This window comes from Mesoplodon mirus (genome assembly GCF_964341445.2).
Source record: "Mesoplodon mirus genome assembly, chromosome: X".
Taxonomy (NCBI): Eukaryota; Metazoa; Chordata; class Mammalia; order Artiodactyla; family Ziphiidae; genus Mesoplodon; species Mesoplodon mirus.
Window position 1 is genome coordinate 52,736,213 of NC_138981.1, and position 11,998 is coordinate 52,748,210.

The window sequence follows — 11,998 nt, forward strand, 5'->3', positions numbered from 1 at the left end:
ACATTCTATACATGGCCAACAAAAATCAGTATTTGAACATCAGACCTCCTCTCCTAGTCCTAGGTCCAAATAAATGTCAGGGAGGAGGGGGCTGTGGCTAACTCATTGTGCAACTTTGTTGGGCAAGTGCCTTCTTCTCCCTAGCCTCAGTTTCCCCATCAGGATGGCTGGACTATAATGTTTCCCTGGTGCTGTGCTTTCCTGCTTTGCAAAGTCCTGATTCTCATTTATTGGACCTGATTTGGAGGTGTCTTTTTTTTTTCCCAGCACCTCCTTCATAGGCTTTCTCACTGCCTCGTGCCTCTGGTTGCCTGCCATCTGTTCCCTTTTCACCCGGAACCTTGATTCACTGGAGTAGACCAAAGATTACAATTTGGAGAAGACAGTTTCCAAATCTGGAGCCCAGGGAAGTACAGGGCTAGGACAGTCTCAGCTGTGGGAAAAGGGAGAAGAGACGTACAAAGTAGTCAAGTGGTGGGCTTGAAATAACCCTGAGGTGAGGGGGCACTGTTGCACGGCTCCTGTCGCAGGATCTAGTCCTCCATATCCTCTACCCAGCTACCAAACATTCTGCCACACCAGTCAGATTTGGGACTGATAGATATTTGACATTGGGCTGGGCCAAAAATAAATAGGGATTGATGAAAATGAAAGTAGTCTTTGACATGCTAAAGAGGTCTCAGCTGGGTGCCCTTCTTGGTCCTGATATTTCTAAGTCTCAGGTAGAGATTGTGTATGTACACATTAAGGTAGAAGGGATGTTGGGGGTGGTGGCACAGCTCCTTGTTTGTATGGCCCACTCCTCCCCAGGGACAATGTAAGGCAAGACCAAGTATGCGCATAAACTTGTACCTCAAACTGCCTTCTTGAAGAGGGTGCCCTCCAGGCCCCCATTACACATGCTGAGTGATGCATGATCAACTTGTTTGGTCACTACAGGGGCTGGTGCTGGGGAGCAAGAATATTTTCTTGTCTTAAGTTTCTTCACCTCCAAAGTGAAGATAATCACTCTGCTGCTCAATACCTTGTTTCTGTGGTGAAAAGCCCATGAGAACAGATGTGCAGGCTGTGTGGAGGCAACTCTATAAACTCAGGTAGACAGACTGATTCACCTGACTACACCGCTCATTTCTTTCTTCACCAAATGTTCCATGGGCACCTTCTCTATGCCAGGCCTGGTGATAGGCATTGGGAGGAGTGGGTACAGTGGTAACATTCTGGGAGAAAGGGGACTCTGGCGATGGAGTTCTGAGAGGAGCTGAAAGCTAGACTAGAGGTCTGGCCAAGGTCATCTGGAGCATTGCAGATGAAGAGGTTCCTTCCCTCCAGGGTAGAGAAGGGCATCAGAGAAAAGTTCCATGGAGGATGGCCTTGAGGATTACGTCAAGTCAGAAAAGTAGGGAAAGGATTCCTGCCCAATACAAAGCCCATCAGTCTGAGAGAGTATGGTGGGTTAAGCAAAAGCTAGGATTCTGGACATCTGGGGCTGAGTATTTGTATATAGAGAGAGGAAGAGCTGGAAACTGGGCTGGAAAGATAGGTCTGGAACGAAAGTGTAAAAGACCATGGCTGTCTGGTTAAATTGAGGCTCAGCTAGCTAAGTTTTTCCTTCCCATGGAAGCAAGGTAAATAGTGTAGTGGCTCTGCTACCAGACTGCCTGGGCTGGGATGCTGGCCATACCACTTTGGAGCAGTGTGAACTGGCAGGTTAATTCCCCTCTCTGAGTTTCAGTTTTCTCTTCTGAAAAAAAGTAATAATAAGAGTGCCCATGTCGCAGAGCTGTGGTAAGAATTAAATGAGTATAACACAGAAGTACTCAGCACAGAGCCTGATACATACAAAACTCTCAATAAATGTTAGCTGCTGATACTGTATTAGTATTGTTGGTCTACTTCTGATTCAGTGTACAGCTCTTCAAAGTTATAGAACTAATTTTGAAACCATTTTTTCATATAAACACAAAAGAGCCTGTGACTCTTTATACAGAGCTTTTTTAAAAACTTGCTTATTTTATTGAAATATACTTGATATACAATGTTGTGTTAGTTTCAGGTGTTCAGCAAAGTGATTCAGTTATACAACATATATATCTTTTTTTTTCCAGATTCTTTTCCCTTATACATTATTGCAAAATTCTGACTCTAGGCCCCTGTGCTATACTGTAGGTCCTTGATGGTTATCTATTTTATACATAGTAGTTAATCCCAAACTCCTAATTTATCCCTCCCCCCAACTTTCTCCTTAGGTAACTATAAGTTTGTTTTCTATGTCTGTAGATCTGTTTCGGTTTTGCATATAAGTTCATCTGTATCTTTATTTTTTTTAAGGTTCCACATATAAGCGATATCATATGATATTAGTCTTTCTCTGTCTGGCTTATTTCACTCAGTATGATAATCTCTAGGTCCATCCGTATTGTTGCAAATGGCATTACTTCATTCTTTTATATGGCTGAGTAATATTCTATTGTATAAATATACCACATCTTCTTTATCCATTCATCTGTTGATGGACATTTAGGTTGCTTCCATGCCTTGGCTATTGTAAATAGAGCTGCAATGAACATTGGACTGCATGTATCTTTTCAAATTATGGTTTTCTCTGGATGTATGCCAGGAGTGGGATTGCTGTATCACATGGTAGTTCTTTATTTAATTTTTTTAAGGAACCTCCATACTCTTCTCCATAATGGTTGCACCAATTCACATTACCATCACCAGTGTAGGAGAGTTCCCTTTTCTCCACACCCTCTCCAGCATTTATTGTTTGTAGACTTTTTGATGATGGCCATTCTGACGGGTGTGAGGTGATACTTCACTGTAGTCATTTCTCTAATAATTAGTGATGTTGAGCATATTTTCATGTGCCTTTTGGCCATCTGTGTGTCTTCCTTGGAGAAATGTCTATTTAGATCTTCTGCCCATCTTTTGATTGGGTTATTTGTTTTTTTGATATAGAGCTACATGAGCTGTTTGTATATTTTGGAGGTTAAACCCTCGTCGGTCAAATGATTTTCAAATATTTTCTCCTATTCTGTAGGTTGTCTTTTGGTTTTGTTTATGGTTTCCTTTGTTGTGCAAAAACTTTTAGGTTTAATTAGGTCCCATTTGCTTATTTTTGTTTTTATTTCCATTACTCTAGGAGACAGATCCAAAAAGATATTGCCATGATTTATGTCAAAGAGTATTCTGCCTATATTTTCCTCTAAGAGTTTTACAGCATACAGTCTTACATTTAGGTCTTTAATTCATTATGAGTTTATTTTTGTGTATGGTGTTAGAGAATGCTCTAATTTCATTCTCTTACATGTAACTGTACAGTTTTCCCAGCACCACTTATTGAAGAGACTGTCTTTTCTCCATTGTACATTCTTGCCTCCTTTGTCATAGATTAATTGACCTTAGGCACATGGGTTATTTCTGGGATTTCTATCCTGTGACATTGATCTATATTTCTGTTTTTTTGTGCCAATACCACACTGTATTGATTACTGTAGCTTTGTAGTATAGTCTGAAGTCAGGGAGCCTGATTCCTCCAGCTCCCTTTTTCTTTCTCAAGAATGCTTTGTTATTTGGGGTCTTTTATGTTTCCATACGAAGTTAAAAATTATTTTATGCTAGTTCTGTGAAAAATGCCATTGGTAATTTGATAGGGATTGCTTTGAATCTGTAGATCGCATTGGGTAGTATAGTCATTTTAGCAATATTGATTCTTCCAATATAAGAACATGGTATATCTTTCCATCTGTTTGAGTCATCTTCAATTTCTTTCATCAGCATCTTATAGTTTTTGTAGTGCAGTTCTCGTGCCTCCCTAGGTAGGTTTATTCCTAGGTATTTTATTCTTTTTGATGCAATGGTAAATGGGATTGTTTCCTTAATTTCTCTTTCTGATCTTTCATTGTGAGTGTATAGAAATGCATCAGATTTCTGTGTATTAATTTTGTATCCTGAAACTTTACAAAATTCATTGATGAGCTCTAGTAGTTTTCTGGTAGCCTCTTTAGGATTTTCTATGTATAGTGTAATGTCATCTGCAGACAGTGACAGTTTTACTTCATCTTTTCCAATTTGGATTCCTTTTATTTCTTTTTCTTCTCTAATTGCCGTGGCTAAGACTTCCAGAACTATGTTGAATAAAAGTGATGATAGTGGAAATCCTTGTTTTGTTCCTGATCTTAGAGGAAATGCTTTCAATTTTTCACAATTGAGTGTGGTGTTAGCTGTGGGTTTGTTATATATGACCTTCATTATGTTTAGATACATTCCCTCTGTGCCCACTTTTTGGAGAGTTTTTATCATAAATGGATGTTTAATTTTATCAAAAGCTTTTCCTGCATCTTTTGACATGATCATATGGTTTTCATTCTTCAATTTGTTAGTGTAGTGTATCACACTGATTGATTTGTAGATATTGAAATTTCCTTGCATCTCTGGTATAAATCCCACTTGATCATGGTATATGATCCTTTTAATGGATTGTTGCATTTGGTTTGCTAGTATTTTGTGGCACTTTGTGCATCTGTGTTCATCAGTGATATTGGCCTGTAATTTTTTTTCTTGTGGTATCTTTGTCTGGTTTTGGTGTCAGGGTGATGGTGGCTTCATAGAATGAGTTTGGAAGTGTTCCTTCCCCTACAATTTTTTGGAACAGTTTCAGAAGGATAGGTGTTAATTCTTCTCTAGATGTTTGGTAGAATTTCCTGTGAAGTCGTCTGGTCCTGGTGTTTTGTTTATTGGGAGTTTTAAAATCATAGATTCAATTCAGCACTTGTAATCATTCTGTTCATATTTTCTGTTTCTTCCTGGTTCAGCCTTAGAAGATTGTACCTTTCTAAGAATTTGTCCATTTCTTCTAGGTTGTTCAATTTATTGGCATATAACTGCCTGTAATAGTTTTTTATGGTCCTTTGCATAACTGTGGTGTTGTTTGTAACTTCTCCTTTTTCATTTCTAATTTTATTGATTTGAGCCCTATCCCTTTTTTTCTTGATGAGTCTGGCTAATGGTTTATCAATTTTGTCTATCTTCTCAAAGAAACAGCTTTTAGTTTCATTGATCTTTGCTATTGTTTTCTTCATCTCTATTTCATTTATTTTTGCTCTGATATTTATGATTTTCCATCTACTAACTTTGGGTTTTGTTTGTTCTTCTTTCTCTAGTTGCTTTAAGTGTAAGGTTATGTTGTGTATTTGAGATTTTTTTGTTTCTTGATGTAAGCTCGTATCACTATAAACTTCCCTCTTAGAACAGCTTTTGCTGTGTCCTGTAGGTTTTGGATCATTGTGCTTTTGTTTTCATTTGTCTCTAGGTATTTTTTATTATTATTCTTTGATTTCTTCCATGATCCATTGGTTATTTAGTAGCATATTGTTTAGCCTCCACATGTTTTGTGTCTTTTGCAGTTTTTCTCATGTAGTTGATTTCTAATCTCATAGTGTTGTGGTTGGGAAAGTTGCTGGATATGATTTCAATTTTCTTAAATTTACTGAGCCTTGCTTTGTGGGTCAGCATGTGATCTATCCTGGAGAATCCATGTGTACTTTATTAGAAAGTGTATTCTGCTGCTTTTGTATGGAATGCTCTATAAATATCAATTAAGTCAATATGGTCTAATGTGTCATTTAAGGCCTGTGTTTCCTTATTGATTTTCTGTCTGAAATATCTGTCCATTGATGTAGGTGGGGTGTTAAAGTCCCCCAATATTATTGTGTTACTGTTGATTTCACCTTTTATGGCTGTTAGAATTTGCCTTATATATGGTGTGCTCCTATGTTTGGTGCATATATATTTACAATTGTTATATCTTCTTTTTAGGTTGATTCCTTGATCATTATGTACTGTCCTTCCTTGTCTCTTTTAACAGTCTTTATTTTTTATTTTATTTTATTATTTTTTTTTGCGGTACGTGGGCCTCTTGCTGTTGTGGCCTCTCCCGTTTCAGAGCACAGGCTCCAGACGTGCAGGCTCAGTGGCCATGGCTCACGGGCCCAGCCACTCCGCAGCATGTGGTATCTTCCCAGACCAGGGCATGAACCCAGTCCCCTGCATTGGCAGGCGGACTCTCAACCACTGCGCCACCAGGGAAGCCCACAGATTTATTTTAAAGTCTATTTTGTCTGATATGAGTACCACTAATCCAGCTTTCTTTTGATTTCTATTTGCATGTAATACCTTTTTCCATCCCCTCATTTTCAGTCTGTATGTGTCTCTAGATCTGAAGTGGGTCTCTTGTAGTCAGCATATATATGGGTCTTGTTTTTGTATCCATTCAGCCAGTCTATGTCATTTGTTAGAGCATTAATCCATTTACATTTAAGGTAATTATCAATATGTATGTTCTTACTGCCATTGTTTCGGATTTTTTTGTAAGTCTTTTTTCTTCCTTTCTTTTTTTTTTTTTTTTTTTTTCGGTATGCGGGCCTCTCACTGTTGTGGCCTCCCCCGTTGCGGAGCACAGGCTCCGGATGCGCAGGCCCAGCGGCCATGGCTCACGGGCCCAGCCGCTCCGCGGCATATGGGATCCTCCCAGACCGGGGCACGAACCCGTATCCCCTGCATCGGCAGGCGGACTCTCAACCACTGCGCCACCAGGGAGGCCCTTTTTTCTTCCTTTCTTCTTTCATTCTCCTCTCTTATGATTTGTTGACTATCTTTAGTGTTGCGTTTGCATTCCTTTTTCTTTTTTGTGTGTATATCCATTGTAGATTTTTGGTTGCTGTTACCCTGAGGTTTTGTTATAGCAGTCTATATATATTCATGATTGTTTTAAGTTGCTGATCTCTTAATTTCAAATACATTTCAAATATCCTGCATTTGTACTCTCCTCCTCTCACAATTGCTGGTTTAGATATATTTGTGTGTGGATGATTTCCTACTTTTACTGTATGTTTGCCTTTACCATTGAGCTTTCTCATTTTGTAATTTTCTTATTTATAATTTTGGCCTTTTCTTTTCCTTCTAGAGAAGTTAATTTAGCATTTCTTGTCAAGCTGAATTCTTTAGCTTTTGCTAGTCTGCAAAGCTTTTGATTTCTCTGTCAAATCTGAACAAGAGCCTTGTTGCATAGAGTATTCTTGGTTTTAGGTTTTCCCCTTTCATCACTTTAAATACATTGTGCCACTCCCTTCTGGCCTGCAGTGTTTCTGCTGAAAAATCAGGTGATAACCTCATAGGGATCCCCTTGTATGTTATTTGTAACTGTTCCCTTGTTTCTGTTAATATTTTCTCTTTATCTTTAATTTTTGTCCATTTGATTAGTATGCGTCTTGGTGGGTTCCTCCTTGGGTTGATCCTATATGGGACTCTCTGTGCTTTCTGCACTTGTTTGACTGTTTCCTTTCCCATGTTAGGGAAGTTTTCAGCTATCATCTCTTCAGATATCTTCTCAGGCCCTTTCTCTCTCTTCTTCTGGGACGCCTATAATGTGAATGTTGGTGCATTTGACATTGTCCCAGAGGTCTCTTAAAGTGTCCTCATTTCTTTCCATTCTTTCTTCTATTTCATAGCAGTGATTTCCACCACTCTGTCTTCCAGCTCACTTATCCATTCTTTTGCCTCATTTATTCTGCTATTGATTTCTTCTAGTTTGTTTTTCATTTCAGTTATTGTATTCTTCAACTTTGTTTGGTTGTTCTTTATATTTTCTAACTCTTTGTGAAAATTTTATTGTAACTTATCACTCTGTGCATCCATTCCTTTCCCGAATTCTTGGATCATCTTTATGATAATTACTCTGAACTCTTTCTTGGGCATATTGCATAACTCCATGTTAGTTACTCTTCTGGGGTTTTATCTCATCCTCTGCCATATCATTTTGTCTCGATTTCTTTTTGTATTTTTATGTGTGGAAGGTTAGTTATGTTTCTCGACCCTAGAGAATTGGCCCTTTGTAGAGTATGTCCTATATATCCCAACAGTACACTCCCCTCTTGTCACCCATGGGCCAGGAACCAACTGGTCCCAGAGTAGGTTCTAATCTGTATGTGTGGATTCAGTTCTGCAGTGTCCTGGATAGTAGCTTTCTTGCTTCTTGTGTTTGCCTCTGGTGGGTGAGGCTGGTCTAGATGTTTGTGCAGGCTTCTTGGCAGGATTGGCTGGTGCCTGCCCACTGGTGTGTGGAGTTGGGCCTTGGCCCTCTAGTGGGCAAGGCTGTGTCAAGGGGCACACGTAGAGTCAGCTGTGGGCTTGGGAAGCCTTTAGTCAGCCTGTCTGCTGATGGGTGGGGCTGTGTTCCCACCCTATTGGTTTTTTGGCCTCTGGCATCCCAGTGCTGGAACCAACAGGCTGTTGGGCGGGGCCAGGTTTTAGTGCCAAATGGCAACCTCCAGGAAAACTCACACTGATGAATATCCCCTGGTATCCCTTCCTCCAGTTTTTTTTGTCCCCACAGTGAACCATAGCTCACCCCTGCCTCCCGAGGAGACCCTCCAAGACCCACAGGTAGGTCTGGCCCAGGCTCCTATGAAGTCACTGCTTTTGCCCTGGGTCCTCGTGTGCATGAGACCTTGTGTGCACCCTCCAAGAATGGATTCTCTGTCTCCCCCAGTTCTGTGGAGCTCCCGCACTCAAACTCCCTGGCCTTCAAAGCCAGATGCTCTGGGGGCTCTGACATAGTTACTGACATAGTTTGTGCCTCATTTCCTTCAAATGTCACCTTATTAGTGAAACCTTCCCTGGATACTTGAATGTAAAATAGCAATCCCCATTCCTAACCCCTTTACTCCCCAACCCCTTAATTGGCCTCTTTTTCTTACCCATAGCATTTACCACTTCCTGGTATATTATTTTTATTGTTATTTATTTGTTTTTATTGTCACTTTTTAACTGTCTATTTCCCATCATTATAATGAAAGCTCCATGAGGGCTGACAATGAACAAAATACATAAGTAAAGTATATAGTATGTCAGATTGCAATAAATGTTATGAAGAAAAATAGAGCAGGAAAGGGGTAGAAGGAGTATTGGTGGGAGGGTGCTGCTTTAAACAGGGCAGTTGGGGTAGGCCTCACTGAAAAGGTGAAAGTCAAGCAAAGATCTGAGGGAACTGAGGGAGCAAACTATGAGACTATCTGGAGGAGAAGCATCCCAGGCAGAAAGAACAACAAGTACAAAGATCCTGAGGTGGGAACATGCTGGAATATTAGAGGAACAACAAGGTAGGCAGTATAGCTAGAGTAGAGTGACTGTGGAGAAAAGTGGTGGGAGAGGGGGTCAGAGAGAACATGGGAGGCAGATGGCATATGACTTTTTGCATTATTGTAAAGACTTTAAACTTTGCAGATTTTGAGCTGAGGAATTGGCATGGTCTTAGTGAAATGTCTAGGGAGCTGTAGCAGCAAGGAAGGAGGAAGCAGTGAGATCAGGACAGAGGCCCCTACAGTGATCCAGGTGAGAGGAGGGTAGAGGCACTAGAGGTGGTGAGAAGCAGTTGAGTTCTAGATGTATTTGGAAGATAGAACTGGCCAGACTTGGTGATGAAGGGTGTGAGAGAAAGAGAAGAGTAAGGAATAGGAGCTTTCAGGGCTTCCCTGGTGGTGCAGTGGTTGAGAGTCCGCCTGCCGATGCAGGGGACATGGGTTCATGCCCCAGTCCCAGAAGATCCCACATGCCACGGAGTGACTAGGCCAGTGAGCCATGGCTGCTGGGCCTGCACGTCTGGAGCCTGTGCTCCACAACGAGATAGGCCACAACAGTGAGAGGCCCGCGTACCACAAAAAAAAAAAAAAAAAAAAAAAAAAAGGAATAGGAGCTTTCAAAACTCTGAGAGGGAGGGATTGGCAAGTGAGACCAGAGCCAGGAGAGCTGACTCTCCCAGAAGCCAGGGGAGACACAGGGGTTTTATAAAAGGTGATATTACCAAGAGTGTATGTGTCAGATGCTGCCCAGAGGCACAGCAAGATAAAAGTAGAAAAGGTGCCATTGGATATGGATCTGAGTAGTCACTGGTGATGTGGGCAAGGCCAGTTTGGAACAGACATGAGGGTGTATTCCAGACTTCAGTGGAGTGTCAAGAATTTGGTCTGCAAGGAAAGGGAGAATGTATGCAGCTTCCTTGCTCTAGAAGTTTGACTGCAAAGAGATAGTAGGTAGAGGGGGCTCTTGGGTTCAGGTTTGTTTTTACAAGATGGAAAGATATGAGCTTGTTTATATGCTGAGGGGGAAAACCAATCAAGGTGAAGATATAGGAAACAGGATAATTGATGGGTGGGAGGCCCTGGATGTGGTTGGGGATGGGAACCAGAGCCCCTACGGATGAGTGGGCCTTGGCTGGGAGGAAAGACTAAGACAAGAGGGAAGGATGTGTGGATGCCATAGAATGTGTTGTTATGGAAAGTTGATGATATCACATCTAATGATCTCTACTTGCTCTGGAGAGTAGAAGGCAAATTCCCCAAAGTGAGAGGAAAAGCAGTAACTGGGGAGGTTCAAGGAAACTTGCTATTATTGGACAAAGTTTGAAATAGTTACTGTAGAGAATGGGAAAGTCAATAAAGGCCCTTTTGTTATTATTATTATTTCTTCTATAGTGTTCATCAGTCCAGGCTTAGGAGAAGACAATGGCTTGATCCAAAGTTTGTGTGTTACTGGGTGAGAGACTGAAGTGATTTAATGAACACAGGGTCAAAGATAGACAGGGAAGGAAGTGAAGACAGGGGAGGGAAACAAATGAAGAGAAGGTAGGAGATAACATGGTCCCTAAAACACAGAGCCTGACACAGAGTAGATCTCAATAAATATTTGTTGTGTGAAAGAATGGGAGATTCTGTGGGGTCAAACCATAAGGTTCCAGGAATGTCACTTCTGGAAACAGGCAATTCTAACTAGAAAGGAGGACCAGCATTTCCAAGTGAAGCCAAGGGAGCAGGTGGTAAAATGGAGGGTAGATGATGTTGTGAGAGTCAAGGAGGTGAAGGAACTGCAGGTGAAAGTATTGGATGAGTCACTTGAGCAGAACTTGCCATCAGCCCGGGCTCCACTTTTCTACTAGGAGGAGGTAACCTGTACTGGGAGGAGACTGGCAAAGTAGGAGCTAGCAAGTAGACTAGTTTCTGGAAGCCAATGTCGACTGTGACTGTAACTTAGAAGGTACCAGGATGAAACAGATAGTTGTTCGTCTTGCATCTTCATCAAGAAGATGGCTTGAACATGGAAGAGCAGGGTTTCCCTGAGGCTAGGAGAGCAATGAAACCCCTTTAGAGTTTGGAAATAACCAACAAAAATAGAGCAGGGAGAGGGAGAGCTCTGCTCCTCCCATATGTCCAGACCCTCACTCTGGACTTGTCCCAAGCCCTTTAGCCTATCCTCAGTGCCTGGGGCTGCCACTGTCCCTTGCTTGCTGCATTACTTCTGAGCGCCCATTCTATCATGGGGATAAGGGCTGGGGCCTCTGACAACTAAGGGGCTGCCACCATTCTCAGTAAGAGAGAGGCCTGTATATACACTGCCCAGGCCTATGAAATGAAGTCAGGGCTTGCCCCCCTCTTCCCCAGTGCTCCCACTCACATATGAAGCAGAACATGGTATCCTGTGAAAGCCCTGTCTTAGACAAGAAACCTCATGGGTTCTAGTTCTTGTTCTACCATTGCCTCACTGTGTGACCTTGGACAACTTTCTTCCCTTCTCTGGGCCTTAGTTTCCACATCTGTACAAAAACTGTTCTGCCTACCTCAGAGTTGTAATAGAAGTAAATGAAATAATGGATGTGTAAATGTTCTGTAAGCAGTCAAATGCCCTGGGCCCACAAGAGAGTGGTTAAATTACTGCTGCTGGAATAAACCTAAGCATATGTGGTCAATTAATTAATGACAAAGAGCCAAGATGTACAATGAGGACAGGATAGTCTCTTCAATAAATGGTGTTGGGAAAACTGGAGAGTCACATGCAAAACAATGAAACTGGACTTCTATTTTACACCATACACAAAAATTAACTCAAAATGGATTAAAGACTTGAACATAAGACCTGAAGCCATAAAACTCCTAAAAGAAAACATAGG